Source organism: Colius striatus, chromosome 4, assembly GCF_028858725.1.
Source record: "Colius striatus isolate bColStr4 chromosome 4, bColStr4.1.hap1, whole genome shotgun sequence".
NCBI classification, from domain to species: domain Eukaryota; kingdom Metazoa; phylum Chordata; class Aves; order Coliiformes; family Coliidae; genus Colius; species Colius striatus.
The window spans coordinates 49,187,194-49,212,717 of record NC_084762.1 but is presented as its reverse complement, the minus strand read 5'-3'; the positions used below and the strand labels follow the sequence as shown (position 1 = coordinate 49,212,717).

The 25,524-nt window shown below is 39.0% G+C and overlaps 1 protein-coding gene across 12 annotated transcripts in view; it reads left to right on the top strand.

Annotated features, from left to right (window-relative positions):
• Positions 1-25,524, top strand: part of ZNF521 (zinc finger protein 521) — a 239,429-nt gene that overhangs the window by 71,115 nt on the left and 142,790 nt on the right. Inside the window, exon 1 of one of the 12 annotated variants that reach the window (XM_061995585.1) lies at positions 1,934-1,985. The exons of the other annotated variants lie outside the window; for them this stretch is intronic. The gene's annotated coding sequence lies outside the window, so the exon portion shown is untranslated. Of the gene's footprint in view, positions 1-1,933; positions 1,986-25,524 lie in introns of those variants that run through there. 12 annotated transcript variants of the gene reach the window in all.

The following is a 25,524-nucleotide window of genomic DNA, read 5'->3' as shown; positions in this document are numbered from 1 at the left end:
AAAATAAAAAGAACTTCAGTCTATTTTTAGAGAAGAAAGAGCAGAGTTCATTCCTCAGATTTGACCAGTTTGGCATTTATCAAGGCCATTATGAGTTGTAAGGAAGTACATAATTCCTTTATAATTGTCTCATTTGAGAAAGGAACTACATGGTGAGCAATAAGAAGCAGAATGCATTGGTGTCTTATTTTTAAGGACAGAAAAGCAGAATAATTGCAATGGAAATAACCTTGCCCACTTTAAAATCACCAAATGCGGGAACTGAGCAGAAAGTAGAATTTAAGTTGTGGGTATATAATTAATATGTATATGTTTGTGTAGCAGATGCATATAATTTTATGTACAACTAAGAAAAAATATTAAAGCCAGTTTTTCCCTTTTTCCTTTCTGTGTGCACATACAAAACATTAAATTTAAAGAGCTGTATGCCATTAGCTACTAAGATTCACAATTGTTCTAGAGCACTGAAAGTAGTTCTTGCAATGATAATTGTAAAATATAAAGTAATAGCAAATAGGTTTGCATTTAGTATAATGATTAGATAACTAGGGAAAAAACAGCTATTATGTGTTCCTGGACCACAGTGGAGGCAGAAAGCAAGAAAAGTGTGTGCTGTGACTGCATATTATTAAAAATGTAACACTTTATGTTTACTTTGCACTTAAAAATGTGAATGATCTGACTAACAGAAACAGACAATCTAGTACAAATTGTTTGGAATACATTAAAAGTGTATACGAGACAAATCGCTATTTTATAATCGTTCAGCAATATAGTAAATTTGCACTGCAGGTTTGATTCATAACAAATTTGCATAACATTTATGTGGGGTTTTCATTGTGCTAATACAGTTCTTTTAGCCACTTCTTATGTGTGCTACCATTCCATTATGTACCATTGGGGGTACTTGGAAAAAAAGGAGAATGGGGTATGGGAGTTAGCAGGAAGGAATTGATGGAGTTGTAAGATGAAGGTTTGTAATCACAGAAATTAAAAGCTAGGAAAAAGGGGATTGAGAAGTGTGTATAGCTTAAAATTGAGGGAGGAGAGAAGGAATGCATGTATTCTGGGCTCTCATGTGAATCACATATAGTATTCACTTCATCGTTTAGGAGGATGTGAGGAGAAAAGTGGGTATCAAGAGTGCATGGGCTGAAGGGGCTTCCATGAACAGCTATGTTAAATGAAGGTGCTTGTTAATATGCTTTGATTTGCATATACTTTATATCCAAATGAATGTTTACATTGTATATTTTGCCTTTTAATATTGTAGCTCTTAATTTTCTTAATTCCTTTCCATTCAAAAGACCAATCTGGAAAAAGAAGTGTGAATTTTCTTTAAGGAGGAAATAGGAAATGCAGAGGCATGAGGAGAGAGTAGGCGTTAAAGAGTAGGTGGAATGGATCCATTTGAGAGAGGTCTGGTTTGACATTTCTACTGCACCTATGCATATCAGTGCATCTAAATCGCAGCTGTGAAATCTGTCTGTGGGGAAAAGACAGACATATTTACCAGTATGCTTACATCTGCTTTCCAATTACATGTAGAATTCCACTTACAACCACCCCACCTTCCCAGTCTTGATCTCTTTTCTGTATTCGTGTTTTTTTACTGTAGCATCCACACAAATTAGATGAAGAATAAATGTATTGACCTGTACACAGAAGATCATAAACACAGATTTTGTGCTGTTTTATTGTCAAAATCATTACTTAAAATCAGTTTTATCTCTTCAAATAGCTTGTATAAATGTTTATTTTCCTCTTGAATTTTGATAACCTAATGCAAAGTTTAAAAGTAAGTTTACTGGCCTGACCAGTACACTAGTGAATGTATTTATGTACTGGTTTTGAGTAGGAGAATTTTAACAGAGTTGCCTAACTGTGTACCTCATGGGTGAATGATACATATTTATTCCTTTGTTTAACAGAATTTATAAATTCTTTTGGAGGACAACAACAGAATTTCTATGCTTGGTCACAAGGTACAAGTTTAATAATTTTTTTCAAGGTATTCTGCAATGCCTAATTTGTCTATTCCAGGCAGCTCCACTTCTTGTAGTTTATTCTCTCACTTTGCTCAGGTGTCCTGGTGATTATGCTGAATACATGTTCTGATGTTCTGATGGCTGGATGAGTAGTCTGGAGTCCTTCTGCCAAAAGAGTCATAAAGTTATGTTTGGGTTAGTTAAACACGAAGTTTTTCAGTATCCTAAATTAAGAGGAATGGCTTTTGATTTAGCCTGTTCTGTGGTTTTGCTTTGTCTCTTCTGCATCTGGGAAGATGTTCCTCAAAACCATGAGGCTGATACCTATGAGGTTCAGGTTCTGAAGATTATAAGAGTTAAAAATAAAATCAGAGAAACAGAGAATATTTAACATTTGGACACTCTTTGATTATGCTTGAAGAAAGTTGCAGCCTTCTGTTTAATTCAAAGCTCAATGAGAAGCACATAGTAGAAGGCAAGTTTTTGGATTGGATTATGCAGTTTGCTTTTGGGGATAACAGACGAAAATGTAGTGCAGTGATGATGATATGAATGTGAACACTGACAGTATAGGGAAGTAAATACAGTTACTCATTTGTGTAGGGAAAAGATGTCTGATGAGCTCCATGACAACAAAGTTAGCAAAGCCATAGTACTATGCCTCTCTACTATTGCCTTGATCTCAGTGTTTTACAGAACAAAACTGTTTACTCTGAGCAAACATGCAGAGTTACTTGCTCAGTCAGATTAAAGTAATTGTAAAGAAGACCAGTAAATTTCATATCTGATAAAAAGTGAAAAGCCCTCTCTAACAAGCAGTGCAGCCTGTTCTAACTTATCAACCTGTTGATGGTTCTTGTTCCAGCTGAGTAGTCAGCGTTAGTTGACCAGGGTGCCTCTTCCCTGCTTTTAGTAGTCTTTAACTGAAGAAGTAGATGTTCTGGAAACAGTGAAAATAAAAATCTAAAGGATACCATTTCAGGTGAGATTGAGCTCAGCTAACCTTGGAGTCAGACACTTCCAGGAAACAGTTTGGCCCATCCCTGAAGAGCAGAGATGTAGGGCCCAGTGAGGAGTCTCCACGTGTCTCCATTGACTAGAGTGGAAGCTGAGTCAACCTGCTGACATTTGTTATGGAACTGTTCTATAGATATTGCCAATGGCATTACATTTTACCCTACAAATCAAGCTATTTTGGGTGCCTCTTGTAGAAGTGTTTCACATAGTCATTTTATTATCTTTTTCCAGTATTATAGTGAAGAGAGAATGTGATTTCCCTTGCTGTGCCTCACCTGGAGAATCCAAGTTTATTAACTACATATAAAATGATTTTGTAGCCAAAGACACAGTTTCGTGAGTTATGTCAGGAATTTGTAATTTAAATTTTAAATTCCCCTTTAATATTTCCATCTCCTATTTTTGGTTCTTCATAAGGTAAGGTGTTTTTCTGATTCATCGTTGCTGATTTTCTTATACAAGGAGCAAAATCAGAAGGAGAGTGTGTCTGTTCCTCTCTGGACATGTGAAATACTACTAATTACTTCCTTCTTCCATCTCATAAAACTCTCTGTTTTTTCTAAAACTATTTTAATAGTATGACTTATTACAGAAGGTTTCCTTGTCCACTAAAACTGCTTACACTCAAAGCTACTATATAAGCATAAATAAAGACTGAGCTTTTTCTGGTTGATATCAAAGTTGCTAAATGACTGTAATAATGTTTTATTTTTGTATTGGCCTTGCTAACCTTTGCAAAACTCATGTTAGGTGAAAGGTGCTGGAGATTTGGTGGTCCGTGCTGTACATGATGCTGAATGATGGAAAACAAGATGAGCAAAATTAATGCTATGTGTGATAAGACTTGTCAGACTGCTAACTTAGAACAAATAGCTCAAGAAAATGTTTGTGCAACTCCATGGTAGCAATAGGGCATTTTAATGACATTTTTATCATATTCTTTGTTCTGAGTTTTTGCAACTGTCATTTTAAAATAGGGTTTTGTACAGTTTCCATTGTAGTATGAATGTTCCCACTCTGAACATTCAACCGTGATTTGGATTGTGGGTTTTTTTGCAGTTGTAGACTGTGGGCTTTTGTTATTTAGAGGAAAAAACAGACTGAAAAATGGAAGATGTAGAATTTAGTGATTTTTAAATAAATACAGGAAACTGTATGTAATGAATGCATAATTTTTATGAATTGGAATCTTAAATGATAAGTAAAATGTTAATTTGTAGACATGTGTAGTTGTGAAGCAGATGGAAAAATAGAAATGTGCAGGAAAAGTAGGTATTTGCAGAAGCTAATGAAGTTAATTGGTCTCATTTGGCTACACTATTTTCCCAAACCCCCCGAAGACTGGGCTTTTTAATTCTTTAATTAAAAATTAGTAAGGTATGCTAATATTATAACCTTTACTTTTTTCAGCTTTCTATATACATACATCTTATTAATAGTACTACCCTTAGCAGTCCAATATTAGCAAGCACATTAGTAATCTGGAAGTTCTAAGGAAAGTGCCAATATTGTGAAACAATAATTTAAAAATTAGCTATCCATGAGTTAATATACGCTTTAAACCCCTCATAATTATTTTCTTTCTCTGTTTCTACATGATTACAAAGAACAGATCTGTTTTTCTCAGTTTAGGGAATGTAAATTAAAGTACATAGAACAGTTTAGGCTGTGGAAGATTTTAATTTTAAATAGAAATATTTAAACCAACTTTGATAAGCTGGGTTACAGGCTAAATCTACAGCAAAATACTGAAAACTTAACATCAGTTAACTGATACATAGCTACATGAGTTTCCTTAAATGTTTGGGGTTTTAATCAGAGGAAAATATTAGAAGCTATATATTCTCATGCTTTCTAATGGGCATTTGACAAAAGAAATTCAGTCCCTATGCTCTAAGGTGGCAATTTGGACCACAGTGAACATCACTGAATGTGCTGAAGCATTTTGCAGGTGACTTTGTGCAGCACCCACCACTGCAGCCCAGTCGTTCCTAATGTATCACCCCTCTCTCGATTCCCTGTGAAGTTTTCTGTATTTGGATGATTGAGTTAGAGCAACTACTTAGAGTTTCAAAGGACTTGGATAATGTTACGCTGTAGGGTTGGAAATCTCTTTGAATACTATGTTGCAAAGGGACAAAGACATAGTTTCAACGCATTTATTAGGCCCCTGCTGTAGAAGCGAGGAACAATAAACCATCTTTTTTAAGTTAAGAGATCTTGGAACAGGCCGCTCCAATAAATCCTGGGTTTAAGAAGCGAGGTACGTGCTACAGTGCTGAAGTTGTTTATTCATCTGGAGTGTATTAGGCTCTTGATTAATAAGAAGACATCTGCAATTTTACATAAGAAACAGAGCAGGCAGTTTGGCCGTTTTAAGTGGAAATTGGAAGAGAAGAGCCAAACCTATACAAAATCATTGTCTACTCCTGGCTGCCACTAATGTTGATAATAATTATTATCATAGTGGTTAAAAAATATACATATTGATACAATGTTTCAACCTGAAGGGCTCAGCAACCATTTTTACAGGAGCCACACATCTTTAAGAACTGGTAGCTTTTTAGATAGCTCTATAAAATGAAAAGCTATCTTTGTGTGCCTGATCTGGTCTCTCAGATCTCACACTGATGTCTGACACAAGTAATGCATTTGAAGTCAATGAATTTACACTGATATGAGAGATGTAAGGCATCATGAAGAATTAGTCTACATCTCTCCAAAATGTGAAAGTAAAAACCTTCAGAAGAGAAGTAGAATGCCTGTCAGAGTGACATCTTTCATAGGAATAATCTTGCACCTTAAATTTAAGAAGGCTTAAAACATCCAACAAGTAAATTAGGCAAAAATTGTGTAAAGTCCTAGAAAAGAAACTGCTACATAACAAATTAAATGAGTGTGATGACTGAAAGCCTCACCGAAAGCCAGTAAGGTTTGGGAGGGGGTTATTTTTTGGTTTATTTTTTTTTTTAAATAGAGCACTTAACTATGCAAGTACATAATTTAGTGGAGAAAATAGAAGTGTTGTCAGCAGAGTTTCAGACAAATTGGTTCCCAGTTAGAGACTGATTGGAAAGGCCAGAAAGCAAAGCATTAGTGGATTAATTTCAGGAAGTCACATGCTTTGTTAATAATCCATAAAAGGGCAAATTCTGAACAATTGGATATCTCACTCCAAAAAAAATGTTGATAATGTGAGTGGAATAGTAGACCATCACTGCTTTCAGTAGAAAAAGGCAAGTTAATTCTTGCCAAAATAATTTGGAGTACAGGAAATCTTCAATATTTAGTGTTGAAAACTTGACCAAAGCAATTTGATCCTTTTGGCACCATGAGTTTAGTCAAAGTGTAGGGTGATGGTGAAAAGATGAGAGGAACTATAGGACACATCTGAAAGTTTTCCAGAGTCATCTGTGAAGCAGGACTTTACTAAATTCATAAAGTGGAGAGTACACGGGAATCATTCTGATCATTTTGCAAGCCATTTATCTCTTTCATGACTCTGTAAGTATTTGTGGCAAGTCTTAATAAGGAAATGTAGGACTAGCAAAACAATGCATGTTGGTTAGCCTTCAAGACAGTTACATCTGGAAGCAGGGAGCCATGCCATATGATCAAGCAGCTCTTTACCAACCATCTGCAAGTATTTCTTGGGCCTGCAATGAGACCATTGAGTGTAGTTTAAAAAGTTACTCTAAGTGCCCCTGAACACACTGAGATTTGATGTCCAACTATATGGTGCACCACTGTGGAACTCATTTGAGTTGAACTATGGGAGAGGTATAGTTTGGTCACTGTTGTCATCTAAAATGTTGTTTTTAACATCTATATTCCCTTTATCATACTTCTGAGCCAGCTGAGAGGCCACCTCCTTCAGTGCAGTAGTGCTACAGTTGTACCCTGTGAGATGCCTCCAGCCAGGCAGCTGGCTAACAGGGATGCAGCCAGGAGCAATGCAGTCCCTGGAAGGACTTGTCACTTTTGGAACCCATCTGCAAGCTCTGGATCAGCTAACCTTGCAGGCTTTTTTGAAAGAATGACTTGAGAAATAAGAGTTTGTTTATTTTTCAGCTGGAATTAGTTATTGTCACAGTATCTTTGAGGAAATTTATGGACAAAGGGAAAGCTTTCTTTTTGGATGAGCCTTTATTTATCTTAATGTGTATATATAAAATAGATATACACATTATTTTTCACCTATATGTTAGCTTTCCAAATAGTCACTTCAGAATTCATTTTGTACATGCAAGTTAGTGGTTCTGTATTCATAGCTGGGTTAAAAAAAAAGAATTTAGTAGTTAATTAGTAAAAAATAAAATCACAATGTGCTTATCCATGGGAAGTTAAAAAATATTGTAAGATGCAGAGACTTTTTTGGTATAACTTATTGAAGAGCAGGAACTGTCATGGTAGCATATAAATAGGGCAGATGGAGATAGCCCCTTGAGGCTATGGGACTTGAGATAATAAACCTTGAAAAGTTACCATAATTTTCATTTTGTATTTTCCTCATGAACTCAAGTAATATAGCTCATTCATTTTGAATATTACCACTGGACTCCCAGGCAATAAGTTTGATTTTCTTAAACCCTACATCTAACCAGATCCAGACCAAAGCTGAAATACTGATCCTGTTGAAGTTAATAGCAAAATTCCACTGGCTTCAGCAGGGCCAGGATTTTATTTTGAAACTGGAGATTTTAGTATATTACATTATTTTGGTTACATAAGTCAAATGAAACAGCCTAGTGTTCAAAAGGTTGGCCAATTCTTTTCCTCCTAGTCCTCCTCTGTATCTGTTGGACATGTCCACTAATATTTCATTGACGTAAATGACTTGCTAGAAGTTTCCTCAGTGTGTTGAGTACATCACCTATATATCATGTCTGCCACACACAGAATATTAGTCTTTTTGCAATTAAATTCATGGAGGAAGGGAGGAACATATTTGAGCTGATGAAAATAATAGCTTAGGGTTAAATTCTTCACAGAAAATGAGTAGGAGCTCGTGATAAAGCTAAGTAAGGGTCATGGATTCTTTTTTACCTCACATAAGACAATATGAGGTGATAAAAACCACTTCTTCAGTGGAACACATTTTTTAGCTTGGGAAGAAAGTCGACAAATTAAGATATTTCAGAGGCAGTAATTTTGTATCAGCCTCAGAGATCTTAAAGTTTTCTGTGGAAATAAAGTGGTCCAATGTGGGGATGGTAAACCTAAGCTAAAGTGGCAGACATTAGAGCCAAAGAACAAAACCCAAGTATTTATGTAGAAAAATCAGGGAGAATACAGCCTTTCTTTAGCTATCCCATTGTCTTAAGTAGCAGACACAGTATTTTACCTCTGCATTCTAAAATCCCAGCTCGCAACTGAATAAAACCAAGAAAACAGATCCTTCTGTAATAAAAACACATGTAAAATTCCTGGAAATGTTTCCTGTTACAGGCTGCCTGGTTAGTTTAGGCTGTCTCCGTATTGGTACAAAGTCAGCAATTGTCTGTTCTAATATTATTCGTACTCCTTTTTGCCAGGAAGATGAAGATCAGACCAGAAGGTTATCGGTCTCCTTTGCAGCCATGTTAAGATCAGAAGGAATAAAAAACCTAATTGTCCTGATTGCATTTCAGATTGTTTTGATTGGGTTTATGCCCATGAGATAAAAAGCCACAAAACAGGCTATTTTTTTTTTTTTCTGCTACAATAAAAGCCAGAGAAGAGCTTTTGCTTTGCAGTTGGTACAGAATGGTCCAAAAAAGCCAGATCCAATCCACAGCATGATTCTGCCTGGATTACCAATTTTTTGAAGTGACCCTGTGTTGGGACTGTAGCTCAGCAGGAGCAGCTGTTACTGGCTCTTCCTGATGGTCAGGATCCTCCTAGTGCACCCTTCACCCCACAGCTCTTTGCTCCTCAATCTGCCACTGTGTCCACGTTGGAGGTGACAGCTCCTGTCCCATGACTATAGAGCCTGGCCCAAGGAGGTGACCCAAAACTGACATCTGGTCCAGAGCAATTAAATGGTTGGACCAAATGGGTAATATCGTGTTCCAAGATGAGTATTTGCTTTTTTTCACAAGGCTGTCTTCCATTATATCTCTTTTTTTCCTCTGTCTTTATGGGGGATGTGAGATAAGGGACATGGTTTGGTGGTGGGCTTGGCAGTGTTAGATTAGTGGTTGGATTCAGTAATCTTAAAGGTCTTTTCCAACTGAGGCAATTCTATGATTCTGTGTCAGGAAACTTAGAGCTTGCAGTTCTATTAACTGTCTGGAGACATTACATTAATGTGATATTTTAATTTGGTCTGCTATGAACTGTGCTTGCTTACAGGAGATCTGCAATATATTTGCAGGCATGTAACATGTATCTCTAGTAGACATGTTTTAACGGAGTGAAACTGGTTGTGGCATGCCTACAAGACTGCAGAAAATGAGGGGCAACTTTTAGGCAGCATGCCTTGAGGATGCCTTCTTAATAGGCATGAAATAAAGAAGCAGAAAGTGTTCTGGGATGTGGAGAGACACATTTTCAGCCTAGTACAGGATACAAGTTGGGAGTGTTATTGACCAACATCATAATGTTCCTTCCCCAGCAAGAAGGGCCATCTACATCCTCATGATGAATTTCCAGGTTATTTGAACAGTTTGCTTATTTATCTTGGCCAAAGACCATACTGCAGTCATCTGGGCTAGACTACTGTAATGTGCTTCTAATTGTTTCCCTTGAAATTGATCTGGAGCTTCTTTGGGGTGGAAAGCTGAGATATTAAAAAATACAGCCCCATTCATGTAGCTGTTCAAATTTTAATCCCCTAGTTCTTGGGCAGCAGCCTTGCACTCCATGTCCCTGCCTGGCAGTTGCTCACGATTGGACATAGTCAGCTTTCTCTCCCTGGGCTGAGTCAGGCACAGGCCAAAGGCAAATCTTTCTTGTCCTCGGTTGTGGAACTCCCTGCCAGAGCCCCTTGCTGGCTGCCTTTAAGGCAAGCTGCAAGCCCTGTTTATTTCAGTTGGCCTATCCATGACTGTTTTATGGGCTCCCTACCTTTGTTTTTGCATCTGCTACCCTTTTGTTTTTCTCTTTACTCTAACTAGTCAGGAATTGAATCTTTTGGGGCTGGCAGGTCCCTTTTGAATTCTGTGTGTATAGCATATTGTAACATGCTATTAGATTTTGCTTTCTACTTTTACTGTTTTGCATTTGGCTCTTTATGTTACTTGGCTTTCAATTGGTGCTTTAGAAAAGATCAAATAAATATATAATTGTGTCAAGTCTTATTTTGTCTAAGAGGGTTAAATCCAGTATCCAAATATAGAAGAGTGTGTTTATGGGGAAACTTAGCACTGGGAGAATTAGAAAGAAAGCTCCAATTAGAAAGCAAGCTGATTCCATGCCGTTTGCAATGCCATGTTTTCTTTGAGAAAAAACTTCCACTGTAATTAGCAAGAAAGTGCAGCCTACCGGCCAATGCATTGCCTAACACAGAGACCGCTATTCAGTCTTAGAAATAGATTGTGCTTTTATATGCTCCTCTGGAGACTGACAATACTATACAGTCCAGTATCAGCAAAACAGGAGTCTAAACACAAGCAGAGTCAGGAAATCTTGTACAATAGATGATAAATGGCGATTTGGTTCATTGGCCACTTCAGGAGGAAGCGTGTAAATGTAATCGTGGGATACAATGATCTGTGCTTCAAATACTAGAAATAAAGTATCTATATTCCATCCTACATCAAATGATTTAAGTGTTACATACATACCTGAACTGGTATAGATGATGTTGTTATTTGTGTTATGCTGGCTGCTGAGGGACCAACAGAAGTTCAGATCTTTGTTCTAGAAACTGCCTAGGAATCAGCAAAAAGGTGCGCTTTACCTCATGTTGAGATAAGTCTGATAACATCAGCCAGGGTAATGAAACAAACTTGGAGGAAGAGGAAGTAGCAGCCAAGTGCTGTATGAAAAACAAGGGTCTTAGTTCAAATATTGTCATCTGAAAATGCTTTATGGGCACTAAAACAGGGGAGTGAACCCAGGGGTAAGGTCTTGCCACTTTCCTGAGCATTGGGAGTCCAGGAAGTTACATATCATCTGTCTAAGGAAATTCCAGTTGAAAAATACTATCAAAACCAAAGACATTTAGGGCAGCTTGGTCCTGCAAAACAGTAAAATTATTAATCACTTGACTAATCCACATTAATCAGTCTAGTAGCAAAATTATTAATCAGCTTGATGATCTGAGCAATCTTGCAAAAATCTTGTAAAAGAAATGAGCCTGGTTGGAATTTTAAAAGTGGTAAAAGATCTTCCAGTAAAACAAAATTACTGGAAGAGATGCAAAATCTCCCCCAAACCAACGTTATTTCTAATCTCACTGTTTCTATTTCATCCATCTCCAACAAAAGCAAAAACTTTCATGAAGGCTAGTATTTGAAAGCAAAGTATATGTTCTCTGTATGTGAGAAGAATGAATCTCCTCACACACGAACATAGTGAGAAGAGAAATGCTGAAGATAAAGTGAATGTGTAAGAGGGGAGAACAATTGTTCCTTAATTGTGAGGAGGATTGTTGTTAGGCCTTTAAGAGTAAAACATCTAAATGAGTACAGAAGCAGCATACATACAACATCCCGTCCAGAAATTCAAATGCCATCAAAACATGTAAGATAAATTGGAAGATGGAGCTTCTTGAGACCTCAAGAAGCCTCAAGTGATTCAAGGGAATAACCTGATGTGTATAGCACAGTCATCCCCCTGAAGAGAGGAAAAATAAGGCAAAGGGTAGTCAACAAAGTTGAACCAGTATATTTCAGTACTGGAAGTAATAAATAATAATTGTCAGTGGGGGCTGAGTGCTTCACTGACAAGAACAAGATGGCAATAACTAACTTGTCCCAGATGAAGAACAAAATCTATTTTTTGTGGATACATGGATGGCTAATTGAAAACGTGTGAACATGAACAATTTTAGAATACAGAGGAGTGTCATTCTGTTAGCTGTTAGTGATATTTCCACTCCTCCAAAATGTATACTGTCTTTATATTCCCTTCAAGGAGTGGCACAACACTCTGCTGTCTTCAGGCACTTGTTTAGGCTCTCCAGGCTGGAAACATTCAGAACCTGAGGAAAAGGTGGCAGGGATTCTGCCAAGAAAGAACCATCTCTTTCTAGAGCAAGTTGATGACACAGGCTATTGAGTCCTTACAGAGAATTGTTTGACTTCTGGTTTTAGATGGTTTTAATTCCTTCAAATTGCTCCTTGAATAATAGGAAAAAGGCAATTTGAATTTCAGTGACAGATTGGACATAACAGGTTGCAACTATTAGGTCTAATTTTACCATACTGAGAAATAAAATTGCCTAAACATAAACATCGATCACTGATGCAGTAAATTAATTTGTACAGAAAAAGTAGTTTAACTGTAGTGCACATTAAACATAGAAAATTTTTAAAATTACAGCTCTCTGAATTAATTTGTACACTTGTTTACTTGTTAAAAGCAAAGCATAACTTTTTTTTGTCCTCTTTGGGAATCCAAATTATGAAAGCTGAGGACAGTCACTGATTGTCTAAAAAAAATCCCAGATAGAGCTCCACAGCTGTGAATATAAATTAAGTTGATTTTTTTTTGTTGTTGTTTTTGAACAGGTTAATAGAGTTAAAAAGACCTCTTCAAAATATGGTTTCATTCTAGCAAGCAAATTCAGTATTTTAATAGGCTTGAATTATGTTTTGTTAAGAATTGGTGGTGTGATGTAATTAAAAAAATTTACAATTTGGTTGAGCAATGAGTTTACATTCGCATGTGTCCTCAGGATTATTTAAACTATTGAAATTTTCCAAACTCTTTCATAAAAGAAATTCATATATGTCTTCTTCCTTCTACTACCATCTCTTTTTAAAAAATCTCTACATATTAAAGGGTGGATGTCAGGAGGTTGGGGCATCCCTTTTTTATGTTGTAGCTAGCAACAGGACAAGGGGTAATGGGATGAAGCTGGAACACAAAAAGTTCCACTTAAATATAAGAAAAAACTATTTCACTGTTCAGGTGACAGAACAGTGGCACAGGCTGCCCAGAGGGGTTGTGGAGGCTCCTTCCTTGGAGGTCTTCAAGACCCACGTGGACATGTCCCTGTGTGACCTGATCTAGGTTGACCTGCGTCTGCAGGGGGGTTGGACTAGATGATCTCTAAAGGTCCCTTCCAACCCCTACCATTCTATGATTCTATGATTCTACTACTATCCCACATTTTAATGTGGTATCTAGAGATTTAAGATACATATTGGCCAACTTTTCTTCATTCTGACATTTGCTATTTATAATATGCTTATTGTTTTATAAAACGAAAAAGAACATGCTTATTTTAAATCACAGCTATAATGTTACTGATCATATGCAATCATAAATGTGTAGGATTCCTGAGTCACATTGGAGCAGGATCTGCCAATGTGGCTTATTTTTTATGGTATCTGGTGTCTACTGTTTTCAAGGACAGTAGTTCGATTCAAACACAATTCTGATAAGTGACAGGTTTTCATGTCTTTAATGCCCTGACAAGGGCATCACTCTCAGGAGAGGGAGGTGAAACCATTTGGATGAGAATTTCTTCCCCTCTCCTTTGTGCTGACACACCAAGATAATGGACAATTAATAGCGAACCTTCTCTGCAGGGAAAGTCTAGGGTTATCGCTAATATAAAAGTGCTCATGAGGTGTTTGGGCACAAAAGGGAGAGAAAAACATGAAGTAGCAAGCAGGACCAGCACAAGGTTTAATGTTCAATTACCTATTTTTTCACATGAAATTATGGTGAATGATTTTTCAGTAACAGCAGCTCTAACTTTTTAGATGTGGTTCACTGCTCATGACATAAGGCAAAGGGCAAGAGGAATCTTGCCATTTGTTTTTTTCTTTTTTTTGTGGTAAGCAAGAAAGCTGACTTGGGTGTTTCTTGCAGATATCAGTTAGCAGGCCTGACTCTTCTTAGTTACTAAATGTGTCGTGCTATAAAGTTTACCCTGCTAGAATATTGACAACAGGTCTAAATAAACTGCTTCTTCACCTTATCTTCTTATCCAAGAACACGCTTGCAGGATGGCCTTTAGTTTCCTTTCACTATAATTGCTTCCATTTAGACTATATGTGGGATTACTTTCCTTTTCTGGCCCTCAGTGTGTACATTTCCCCTTGATCTGGAGAAAGGCTGATTTACAAATTGTGAGTCTGCACAACCCTCATTTTTTGCATTGCTGGGCAACCCCAGCAACTCTCAGATGCTCCCAGAACAGTCTGCCACCCCTGAGGTCACCTGGAGGACTTGCTGGAGGTCAGCAGAGCACTGCTCACACTTACAAGTCACCAGGCAGACAGCCTTGGGGATTATTACAGTGACTGTACCTGTGCACCAGATTTAGCAAGTGGTGATGTGATTGTGTGCCTCTGTTGTCCAAGTAAACAGAGAAAAAGCATACAATATTTCCTGAAGTTAGACAAACCAAAGATTAGTCTAAACTGAGAGTGGAACAGGTTAACTGATCTTTCTCTACCCTAAGCTTTCATTTGTCCCTGGCAGCACTGAGCTGTCAATATAGTGTACAGCTACTGATAAGTATGGGTTCTCCTCAGCCTGAAGAGATCTGTCTGATAAGATAAGATGGCCTTAAAAAAGAGAGAGGGAGAGAGAAAGTACGTTAACTGCTTTGACTGCAAAATACCCCCTGGTAGCCAGAGATAAGACACCTTGAGCTGCTCAGAAGACCTTAGACAGGATGTAAATGAAGCCAAAAAAAAAAAAAAAAAAAAAAATTCAAATCCAGCCGCTATTCTGCTCTACTCTTATTTCCAACTCTGACAGCAGAAGGCTTAATTTACTGTATTTCACACTGGGCTACCATTCTGCACTGAGGAAGCTACAAAGAGTTGTTTTAGATATAGACTTTAACAAAGAAAAGATCTCTTTATTTCTGGAGAGGCCTCTATTTCAGACAGTTAATCATGAGTTTTAGCAGGTTTTGGTGAATTGAAATTACACAGAAGAGAAGGAAAATGCTGCCTTTTGCAAAGAATTTCCCCTTCTTTTCTTTTGTAATTAAATCGCCAAAGTAAAGCTGTATTAATGTGAAGGGACTGAATGAGACACGTATATTTTAAATGCAACTCTTGTGAAATTCCACATAGAGGGACTGATGTTCTGCAAGACAGTAACATGGTAGTTGTGGCAGTTTACACGTGACAGCTTTGTAGTAGGATTTGGTCTTCTGACCAAATTCATTAGATTCTCCTTACAGGCTAGGCTGCCTGTAAGTTAGTGGAAGCCGTACATATCTACCACCCTGTGCCTACCTCATGGCATATTCATCCACATGTGTTAGTACATTAAAGTAATCTGGGGAAAATGAGGGTCAGGGAGAAAGGGCTGAATCATTTTGCACAGCATTTTGACTACAGTGAAAAGGTTTCTGAGGCACGCTGCCCCCAGTGTGACTGTGCTGCATACACTACCATGGATGTAAGCCTTTATCTGCCATTCTGAGAGTTTACTTAGTTTAAAAACAAAGGTTACCTTTGCTTGGTAACTTCTGTCACTTTTAACAGCTGTGCAACACAGCTGCACAAACAGTCAGATCTAAACAAAAAAGAAGCCTGAAATGGGATGTAGATGGACTATAAGAAGCTAAATAGATTTGGTTATTGAAAATCTTCCTCCCTTCCCCCTTCACCCCTTCACCCAATTTGGTCGGCAACTCCTTTTTTTTTTTTTTTAATGAAATATTTCTCAGGTATCTCTGGTTTGGCAATCTGTTAAAACCACCTAAGCGTGAGCATCTGGGTACCCATCGCCTTTGAACAACCGGCTGCATTGAGAGCATTGTACTAAGCTAAAAACACTGTGGGCACTTTCAGCAGAAAGTGCTGTGTTCCTGTCTTCCCCATGTAGGGGCCAAGTAGGTAGAGTATTAAATGGGATGAGGCCTTGATTTAGTTCCTTCAGCACCCTGAGTGCATCCAAAGCCCTGTTTCCCGCCTCTGAGCAGAACGTCTTTGGTTCTCCAAAAGCCTATCCCCATGGAAGCTGAGTTTGCTGAGGCAAAGGATGCCCTATTCATAGGGCTGGTAGGAGCACATTTGAGAATGAACTGTTAAACTATTGAGAAGGACACTTGTTTAGTCCAAGAGTTCTTGCTGTGTGAAACTTGTGCTTAGGTTTATTTTTTGTTTTATCTAGTGCCTCTTTAATGTACAAAGAGCCTAGTACTCCCCTCTCCCAGCCGAGTGCCCAAGCTGTGAGGTTGTAGACCTTTTCCCGGTGCCCCCCAAGGCCCCATGAATCCTGCTTTCTTTGCTTCTTAGGCTTCTGGAGACACCTAAGTCTCTTTGCAGATCTAAGCCCGGGAGTTTTCACCTGTGTAAATAAGACCACCACCAGATCTGTGTCATTCTAAGAAATAAGAAGTTCTGTAGTTTTTTACTGCATTTAATTCTAGCACACTGTAAAATAACTGATATGTTTTGAAAGTGTTAACTAACTGCCTGCATTGCTTTCACTTGATCTTTGTTTCTTTCTACTTTTCATTTCCTAGAAAATGGATTTTGTGGTACCTTTGCCTGGGTTTCTTCCAGATGCAATTATTTACTCCCTTCTTTCTCCCTACCCTATATTCCTTCTTTTTTTTGTCCTAGTTTAGGCCCTTCCAAAGTGTGTCTTGCTGTTGCTGTTCTGGTCTGGAGACAATGAAGCAATGAATTGGGGTGGTTGAAGGTAGGCGCAGGTGGGAGGAACAGGCATATACAATAAAAAAGTCGGAAGACAGCTGAATGTGAGGTACACCCATAGCAATCCCTGCAGACCTTCATGGTTAAACTCTAGATTAACTGAAAGAAGGGCAATACTCAAATAAGGACCCAAGGTAGTGCTTGACATCTCGGGGATTTCTGCCTGCAAATCCTGCCCAGGAGCTCCATCTTTTGTCTAAGCCTCCAGCCAGTGAGCTTTTGACAGCCCACCCTTCCCCCTGCGGGGTCTTTGGGCTTTGTGGAATGGGGACTTGGAAGCAGCTGTGAAGCAGAGTCTCCTTCAGCTCTCAGGGTCTGAGCCTCTGGACCATTTAATTTTGGGAAGGAAAGAGGAAGAACGATGGTTTTCTGACACCCTTCTTAAACTGTGACCTGGAAAAGAAGCAGCAGTCAACTCTCTTACTTGTATCCCAGGACAGTTACTTTGATGACTGGGACCATGTTATAGGGGATGCTGTCTCTAAGGCTTCTGTACACTTCAGCAGCTTTTAAAAGGAGCTGCAGAGCGGGGGAAGATTAGAATGAGAGGATTTCTAGTCCTATTCATGGTGTTGCCTGGGGAGAGTGGCAGCAGAATGCAGAGAAAAGTATTGGAGTCCAGTGAGGAGCCTGAACTGTTATCCCCTAGTCATTTGCTGTTCTTAATAAGTAGTACAAATACTGTTATCAACACAACAAATTATAATGATTATGTTCTAGCAAAGACCTGATTGACTGAATCACTACTTTTAGTACATGAGGTTGTTCATACACAGATTCTTAGGAGATCATTATTATGTGCAAGTTTGCTAGAGTATTTGAATGGGCTTATTGCTCTCCCATTATCTTGATTCTAAATGTAATTATTCTCAGGGTGATTTTTTTCTGACCCTAGCTTCAGATGGAACAAGCCTGGTGGTCTCTGACTCATACTGTACAAACAAACAAAAACAACTAAAGGAAACAGCAACTTAACAGCAGAAGAAATACAATGTAAATGTGTTTGTCACATTTAAGCAGTGGACAAATGAGCTAATTTGAATCGCTTAGTGCTTGTATAGTCACAACTAAACAACCCCTGTAAATTAATTGTGTGACATGCTATTCCCAATTATGTAAAGCACTATAATAAGCTTTGAGGATGGTGACTGTCATTAGTTATATGTACAAGACTGTGGAAAATTACTTATTCTTTCTCTTTGCCTAGAGAGACATAGAATACTGGCTTTCTCAAACAAGTGGAGGGTGGTTCTGTTTTCTTCTAGTTGCAAACTGGGTTTTGTGTATGATTTGAAAGGTGGAGCAGAATGTGAACTGCTTACATTTTCTTTAATTTGGCTGTAGAAGATGGAATTCATTGGGCTCCGTCTGTTCAAATGAACTTTAAGCAACAATCAAGGAAAACATTTATGTTCCTCTCTACATATGTAATAGTAATAAGTCTTCTGAAGAAGACATAATGGAACCAGAGGCTTAGGTTACCTTAGGAGAGCAATACAGGAATGTTAACTACTTATGTAGACATTAAAGGCACTTTATAAAAGCAAGCAGGTTTTTCCTATGAGGTATTAGAGTGACTTATTTGTTGTTTCTAGGAGCTGCTTTTCTTCTGGTTATGAAACTGAAAATGGGGAAAACTTCCTACCAGCTGTCTCAGTTGTATTGGTCAGAAAACCCTGTATATTTCTCCCCCTGTTAATCTAACTGTTAATGCATTTAATTGGTACTCCCAAAACAGTTTTGAAATATTGATAGATTTTTAAAAACATCTGTAAATTATAAATAATTTTTAAAGTTCACATTCCCATTTTAAATGCCCATTACAGAGTATTAGTTTTCAAGCCACTTAATAAGTTATGAGACAAATGAGTGAGTTTAATGTGGGGTCAGTGAGGTGAGAAAAGTGTGATGGTTATATTAAAGTTGCAGCTTTTCCAAAACTATGTATATTTGTATTGAAAGTAAACAGAGAATATTATGTTATAATGTATGTTTTAAGTGACTTTAAAGGCCAGCACTGCTAATTCTGTTAAAACCTTCAGAACTAAAGTTTGTTTCAGTGACACATATGTTAGGCCACCACTTAAGTTGTGTTAATGCTTAAATGATATCCTTTGATCTTCTAGTTATTTACATCTATTCAGCATAAGTAACAATATTGCTTTATTTCAGCAGTATCTAGCCCCTTTGTTTTCGTATTCACACCTGCATATTCCCCTAAGATTCCTTATCTAATTTCTAAGGTAGCCCTGCAGACAATTAGTGGTGGCAGTAATATAAAATGTGTCCAGCACTAACACCTGAAACAGCCACTACAAGTAAACCATATGACATATAATAACTACCCTTCTCAATTGCCTGCACAAAAATGCAAGGATTGAAAGCTGTGGAACTCCGTCATACATCCAGTTAACAACCCTACCTACCTGCTATTTAGTCCTTCCTTTCTTACAATTCCAATTCTATCTTGCACCATGTCATCCAGTAAATTAGCAAAGCTGTATCTTTTAATACGTTGTCCATCCCTTTCAGTGTGTGTGTATGAACACATAAAATCATACAATGGTAGGGTTGGAAGGGACCTTTAGAGATCATCTAGTTCACCACACCTGGGTCAACCTAGATCAGGTCACATAGGAACATGTCCAGGTGGGTCTTGAAGACCTCCAAGGAAGGAGACTCCACAACCCCTCTGGGCAGCCTGTGCCAGGGCTCCCTCACCCTCACAGTGAAATAGTTTTTTCTTATATTTAAATGAGACTTTTTGTGTTACAGCTTCATCCCATTACCCCTTATCCTGTCACTAAATACAACAGAAAAAAGGGATGTCCCAAACTCCTGACACCCACCATTTATATACTTGAAGATATTAATTAGTTCCCCCGCCCCCTCAATCTCCTCTTCTCTAGACTAAACAGCTCCAGTTCCCGCAGCCTTTTCTCATAAGGAAGGTGCTCCAACCCCTGATCATCTTGGTGGCCCTGCACTGGACTCTCTCTAGAAGTTCTCTGTCTCTCTTGAGCTGGGGAGCCCAGAACTAGACACAGTACTCCAGATGAGGCCTCACCAGGGCAGAGTAGAGGGAGAACCTCCCTTGACCTACTGGCCACACTCTTCTTGATGCATCCCAGGATGCCATTGGCCTTCTTGGCCACAAGGGCACATTACTGAATCATGGTCAGTTTATTATCAATCAGGACTCCCAGGTCTCTCTCTGCAGAGCTGCTCTCCAGCAGGTCAACCCTCAACCTGTACTGGTGCATGGGGTTGTTCCTTCCCCGAGTGCAAGACTCTGCACTTGTCCTTGTTTAACCTCATGAGGTTCCTCTCTGCCCAACTCTCAGACCCGTCAAGATCCTGCTGGAGGGCAGCACAACCTTCTGGGGAATCAGACAGTCCTCCCAGTTTGGTGTCATCAGGGAATGTGCTGAGGGAACACTCTGTCCCCTCATCCAGGTCATTGATGAAGATGTTGAACAAGACTGGCCCCAGAACCGATCCCTGTGGAACTCCACTGGCCACAGGCCTCCAACTCGATTCTGTGCCATTGATCACCACCCTCTGGGCTCTTGTCATTCAGCCAGCTCTAGATCCACCTCACTGTCCACTCATCCAAGCCACATTGCCTGAGCTTTCTGATGAGGTTGTTTGTATGTGTATATGTGTTCACAGTGTTATATGAAGAAACTTTTGGCTGGTAGCAGGACAACAAGTAATAACTACATGACAATTCAGTGCATAGATGTTCATTCGTAGTCCATATGCCTATGACAGTATGTAGTAGGTGTTTATGTGCTGTTGCCTGGTATACTTGATTTGTTAATTTTAATATATGTTCCTGTCCTATGTAACTTCTTGTTTTAAGTTTTGTACCTGTTAAAGAAACCTTGCTATTTAGTACTGTGGATGGGGTTCTGGGGGATAGTTGTGTGACCAATCTGCCGTTACCATTAAGGGGGCAAAGTAGCAAGAACATATCAAAAGGACCCAGAGCTGGGAGATGTCTGTGCAGCTGAACTACTGGGCTTTCTTTTTTGTTTGGATCCGGGAGCTTAAGCATTTTTCCAGCTCTGTGTTGCAGGAGGAGAAAGGATTTTTCTTGCAGGGATGGCTCAGACCTGGGAGAAAAGGGTTCTGCTTCCTCCTTTGCACAGATTAAATTTGTAACCTGAGGCAAACCACTCCAGCTTGTCTGTTTGCTTGAGCAGCAAAATGGGGATAATAGAAAACTGCTGCTCACACGATATTGAAAATACTAATTTGTTCATATTTGTAAACTTTATTCCATCAGAGGAATCTGTATATTATGGCACACAAAGGTTTGCTGACATTTGCTTTAGGAATGTGGCTATTTGTCTAGTGGCAACAAAAACCTGTGTAAATCAAACAGAAAAATAAGGCATGATAAAGCAAGTGCCCTGAAGCATATTTCAGCCAAAGCATGCATATGTCATAAACCTTCCTGGTGACTAAGTGACGTTTTTCTAAAGCGGTGCTGTTAATTCCGTCGACAGTACTAGGGATAAGATCGTTTTTAAGACTTCATGACTACTGGGGTTGGCATGTAAGTGGCTGGCTGCTAACTGCACAGAGGTGCTTTTGTGCTCCGATGTTTCCTCCTTCCTCCCTCCCCTTTCATGGAATAACTCCTTCTGGTATTACTTCACTTTTCTGTTAGTGAGCACTTTCCCCCATAAATATGACTGAACAGGTGTTACTCTGCTACTAACTGAGTTTGCAGCTGTCCTCTTCCAACACAGACCAGGCAAAATCTGTTGTTTTGTCCTATTAGACAGACCAGAGAACTATCAAGCCCAAGATGGAGGTCTTCCTCGCAGGATACGGCAGATTTGTTGCCAGAAGATGGTCAGGAAGGCCTGGCTGGCTAACAAAGACAGTCCTTCAGCTGCTGGGTGTAGTTCCAGTTTTGCATCCCCTTTGGCAGCAGCACAGAGACTGCTGCAGTGTGGCCAGCCAGCAAAATTAGGAAATAAGGACCTCTTTTATTTACTCAGGCTGCTGAATCATGGGCATTCCTGTCTGCTTGGAGAAAAGTCAGGCAGCTCTACTTTCCATTGGAAGTCTCAGGAGTGCTTGGTACTTTCATCTCAGAGTGTTCACACACTTGTTTTAATGTGCTTTATGGAAATGGTGAAACTCAGCAAGTACAGTTGGTGTAGGAAAACATCTGCACTAACTATTCACACACATTTGCATCTTTAAATAGACTTTTAGGCCCTGTAGCTGATTTCCAGCAAAGTTTTTTGGTTGTGAGTACTAGAGCTTTCTTAGAGTCAGCGAGTGTGAAGTGACTGGTTCCAAAAATTAAAAATTTACATGGACATGTTAAGTGCATCACACTGAAACTCAGAATACTTGCTGTAACACAAAAAAGGCATTTACACTAAGTAGCACTTAGTGAGTGCTGAAGGAAAAAAAAAAAGTCGATATAGAAAATATATTTTAAAACTCCATAAATACTGTTGAATATCTGGAGCCCTATTCTGCCCTCAGATAGATGCATACCACTCCTAGGGACTTGTATCTGTGCCTCTGAATTAGGTCCAAGGTATTTTAAAATAGGTTGTTATGACATTAAAAATTGGTATTTGTAATGTTGGGGTAGCTCGGTGGCTAGGTGTCTGCAGATTTACATGCACGTGGCCGTATGCAGGGTACCAGCAAACTGTGTCTTCTGTGAGACTGATCAGCAAAAAGAGGCTTGAAGTCCTTTACCCTGACAGCAGGTCAAACTTTACCCCCAGCCACAGAGCTGGCTCAGTGGTAAGTGCCCCTGGGAAAATGGGAGTGGAGCCCATATCCCGAGGCTGCTGGTTAGCTGCAGGGACTCTCTACTTAGCCTCTCCATCATGGCTTTCAGTGCCCAGGTCTGCATGCCTAATGCCTGCATGCGAGGCACAGCCTCAGCATGGGGTAGCAAGCTGCAGATCACTGACATTTTGAAGGAGATGCTCTTGAAGGTTGCATGTTAATTTTAAGGGGCAGCATCTTTGTGAGAGAAGGGTAAGGAGATAGCAGGACAGGTGATGCCAACACTCACGTCCTACTGTAGCAGTAGTTGTCCTTAGTCGAGGTTTCCTTCTCGATCGCTATCCCCAGATCCATTCCTAGATAGCCCCTAAGCTCATTGGGTGCATTAGTCTATCGTACACAGTGTTCCCAGTGTTCAGATTGGAGTTTGCACATCAAACATCACTGCAGAGAAACCTTCCCCTTGTCACAGAAGGAAGGCTTCAGAAGCCCTTCTGCAGGTTGCTGACAGCCGACAGGCTGGGCTTTGGGAAACCTTTGTGTGAGCACAGCCCAGGGGCCCTCCTTCCGGTGCCCCTTCCACGCTGGCTGTCTCCCACCCCACCAAGCAGGGGGAAGCTGGGGAAACGTGTTGGCTGCATTGTTAGGCTCGTACTCAGGAAAATCCTGTTATCCCTCTTTGTATGCTGTGCGGAATTCCCCCTGCCTTGCTGCTTCTTCTGTCACTCAGAGATTGAGAGATTTTTCACATTTCAAGTTAACATGAGTTGCACTCGTAAGTGCTGTTCTCTCTCCTTTTTGCACAAAGAAGATTACTCTGCAGAATTATTACAGGTTCAGATTAAAAAACGCAACAGCAAAGTGACACACAGAAACATTTCTATTTGCCAGTTGGAAAGTAACAACCGTCTCTGTGCTGTACTTACAGTATTCTCCCTCTGCTTTTCTTGCCATGTATAAGAGCTAAAGGAGTGCCCTGCCAAGCAAGCAAGGAGAATTGGATGGGGGAAAGGGACTGCTGTTGCTTATACTGTGGTCACACTAAGCACTTGATCCCAACCCTGCTGCCAGTCCGATAGCCCACTGAGATCCATGAGCCAAGGGGAATAGTTGTATAATAGGTAAAACCAGGCAGGCAATGGCCACAAAGAGGAAACGATTTACTTCTGTGTCAGTGATGGTACACTATATATAACACTTACTATATATTCCTCTAAACATTTATACAATGATATATCATTTCTGCATAGGATATACATTTTAATACTAAATTTGCTTACAAAATATGTTGCCTAGGCAGTCACAGACTATTTTTCTTCACTCAGTTTCTTGACATAAATTCTTGTTTATCTGCCAGCAGTGGTCATATGTCAGAAATATATTTGATTTTTAAAGGACAAAAGGTTTTTCCACTTAAAAGATCTGGCTGAAAATGTCCATTTAAAATAAAATTTCAAAATGTAGCAAAGATTAACATCTGTTTCTGTGAACAGTTGCTCCACAGTTTCAATAATTTTCAGTTGTAGAGTGAAACTCAGAAATCTGAAAGAGCAGTACACAGATTTACATTAAAAGTCTCCTGTGAATATTGCAATCAATAATGTACAGACTGAAAAACTCACCTGGCTGGTATTATTCCGTATGTAAGACAATGAGTGATTTTGCTTTTGCAATGAGTGATAGTACTCTTGATGTAAAAGAGGATTTTTATTTTCACATTTTCATCTTAAAAAAGCAAACACCTTTGTTTTCAATTCAAAGACATGGAAATCAGGCTAGGGTTTGGTTTTGTTATTCAAATATATACCATTAGTGCAGATTGGTATGTAGGTAAATACAGATACCTATCGTGTGTATGTGGGAAAGGCCTGTGCAGTTTCTGAAATCCTCCTCTTCAAGAAGTAAACAAGAGGATAAAAACCCATACTGTTTCCAACTTATCCTGAAAAGCATTGTGTCAATGGGCAGGCATCCAGCAATGGTGTTTGGTTGTTTTCTCAGAGTTCAATGGTTGCCATCTGGCATTGATAGTGAGATGGCGTTGTCATCAGTTTCTAGATGCAGGAAAGGAATGAATCCTCATCTGTTTCCTGTGGATAAGGAAGAGGTTGATAATCTAGTAAAATATTATTACCTTAAAGAAAGCAGGCTTGGAATTTGTTGACGTCATATAGGCCAGCTCTAACTTTTATGTTGATGTAGTAAATTTCTTGAGAGGCGGCTGAAGATATTAAGAAACTTGCTGCTTTGCAAGAATACCGTAAAAAAGATATTTTTCAAGCAGTTATTCATGTCTTTTTCTGTAATGTTACTGTAGTCAATTTTATTTTTAAAAGGAAAAAAATCCCCAAGCAGCACCTCTGGAAAGTAATGGAGGGGTTATTTAATGTAGAGTAGTCTTTCAAGCATTCTTTTAATATTTTTAAGAAATTTTAAGTTAAGTATGAACATTGTAGTGTTGTAATCTACATTTAAAACTAAAAGTGCAAAAACTGTATGGCACAGGTTGAAAAATATAGTAGCAGCTTGCCCTGTCTAGAGATGAGGTGATATCATGGGTAACTAGTTCAGTTTATTATTTCGCTAGTTTTTCTGTTTTGTCTTTTCCTTATTACTTGTAAATCTTTCAGCTGTTACCATAGCGGTCTGTCATTGTTCCTGTTTCCATTTTTTTTTACAAGTTGCTTTGTCTGTGATCAGCTCACAGAACAGGTTCTCTTGGACTGAGGAAGTTCAGCTGGCTTAGGCCTTTGCAAAAAGGAAGAAATGGTAGGCAACCTCTTGAACTTAAAAGGGAAAAAAATTCTGTTCACAACTGACCCTTTTTCAACTTTCTCATTTCCCTTGACCCTGCTGTTGGTTTGTTAGTTTGTTTTGAACATTTAATGATCCAGCTGCCAGCCTTCAGTAACTGAATTGTATCATTATTGGAGAAATCTGGTTGCACTTTATTAGGGAAAACT